The following is a 2,137-nucleotide window of genomic DNA, read 5'->3' as shown; positions in this document are numbered from 1 at the left end:
GATAAGAACCAAAGAGTCCTGGAGGTTAGTTGTGTTGGTATATGAATATAATAAAGACCCACCACACAGTACAGTGGTGCCCCGCAAGACGAATGCCTCGCAAGACGGAAAACTCGCTAGACGAAAGAGTTTTCCGTTTTGGAGGTGCTTTGCAAAACGAATTTCCTATGGGCTTGCTTCGCAAGACGAAAATGTCTTGCGAGTTCCTGAGGGGTTTTTTCCCTTCCCCCCTTTTTCTAAGCCGCTAAGCCGCTAAGCCGATAAGCCGCTAAAAGCCGCTAAAAGCCACTAAGCCGCTAATAGCACTAATCGGCTAAGCCGTCAATGGGCTTGCTTCGCAAGACGAAAAAACCGCTAGATGAAGAGAATCGCGGAACGGATTCTTTGCGAGGCACCACTGTATAAAAATGTTCCAAATCTTCCAAGCCTCTGGAAACTTTCAGCGCCAGATTACATACATGTTTTTGTTTTACCACAAGGATATCTGCAGGCCTGGCTCTGTGTATATGCTAGTTACTGCCAACAGACACAGTGCTAACTCTCTTTAGGTTGCCATTCTTTGAGTATGACCACCCCATGTATTTAGAAGTGAAACCTGAAGAGTCATTTGTATGGAAGTCTTTAAAAGAGCAAATATTTCCTGCTCATGGGCAACTCCGGAGGGTGGTTGGGGCAGGGCAAGGACCCTCCAAACTAGGAGTTCTCCCCCCCCCCCCGCACTTGCCTCCCCGCTCCACTGCTAGGCTCCTGCCATCCTAGACCATCGGTCAATGTTGGCTGGAGCTGAATGAGCACTGAAGAAACACAGATTCCCCAACATGTTTTAGATGCTCATTGGTAGGCCTGATCAAGGTGCCTCCACCATCTGAGGTTAGCGGATGGTCAGAGAAAGACACTTTTCTATATAAGGGGAGCCGAGTCTCTGGATTACCATCTCCAGAGATACCTATTTAATTATTTGATTCTGCTCATTGCTTGCCCCGACCCCTCCACCAATTTTCATCTTTGTTGTTAAAATTGTTTTGTATGTTTTATTTCAATTTTTTTCAACAATCTCTTTAAAAATAGCAACAGTTGTTTTCAACATTAGTAATGGAGAAGTGAGCTGCAAATGCTTTAAAATGTTTTTTTTTTTTAAAAAAAAAATGTGCTGTCCAGCCTACCTTACAAGGTTGTTTGTAAGAACCATCAAGATATCACGAGGAGCATTATGAGTTCATGAGAGAGAAGTGCCGCATAAATAACTGTTGTGTGGTTAAATACGGGCCTTCAAAGCTGGCCAGATGGCTGGTTTTGCTCTTGATGAAAGCGGCAAGCTTTCTTTAAAAGACGCAAGAGGGCAGCACATGCCAATAAACCTGTTCTGGCTTCCCTCTTTTGGGTTATCATGGCCTGTTAACCCCATCTGAGCTCTGTTTTGGTTTCATTCCCTTTTATCACTTGCTGAAGGGAGACCTTTGAAGCCAAAGAAGTCAGCTATGCTGAGACAGAGGAGTTCTCGGAGTTCGCAGTGCAGCAAAAGGTGCTCATTTCTTGCTGGTGAAGCCATCCTCGCAATAAAATCCAAAGCTGGTTCTTGAACTAATTATTGCCACGTAGCAGGGGGCATGAAAAATCTCCTGCCTGTTTCCTGAGTTTTATATTAAGGAAACAAAAAATCAGCCATTAAGCAACCTGCATTCCATTCTGAAAAGTATGAAGAGCAATATGTTTCATATGCAGATTAGCTGATTATTTATAGAGCACCATCCGTACATGGCATTTTACAGAGTTTCCTATGTACACTGATCCAGGCAAGTCCCTGCCTCCAATGAGCTTACAATGTAATGTAAGCAGTGGGGGAAGACCCTGGGCATAGTCTGAGGGCGTGGTGCAGCTAAGCAGGACTTGCTGTGGTCAGTGTCTGAATAGGAGACCTCCTCAAAACTCCATGTTGAATGGAAAACTCCATGTTGAGTGGAACTTGTCACCTTGAGTTCCAAGATGAAAGAAAGAGAACAGAGATGTACAATATTAAAACAAATAAACAAGATGGGAAGGGAAGAGATGATAGGTAGCCACGGGTGGGTGTGAGGAAATGCAGTTGCACACACTTGAGCATAAAGTTGGGCATAAAGATTAAGAAAAATACTTCACT

The sequence above is a fragment of the Podarcis cretensis genome (assembly GCF_951804945.1).
Source record: "Podarcis cretensis genome assembly, chromosome: 13".
Lineage (NCBI taxonomy): Eukaryota > Metazoa > Chordata > Lepidosauria > Squamata > Lacertidae > Podarcis > Podarcis cretensis.
Note: the sequence above shows the minus strand (reverse complement) of the source record.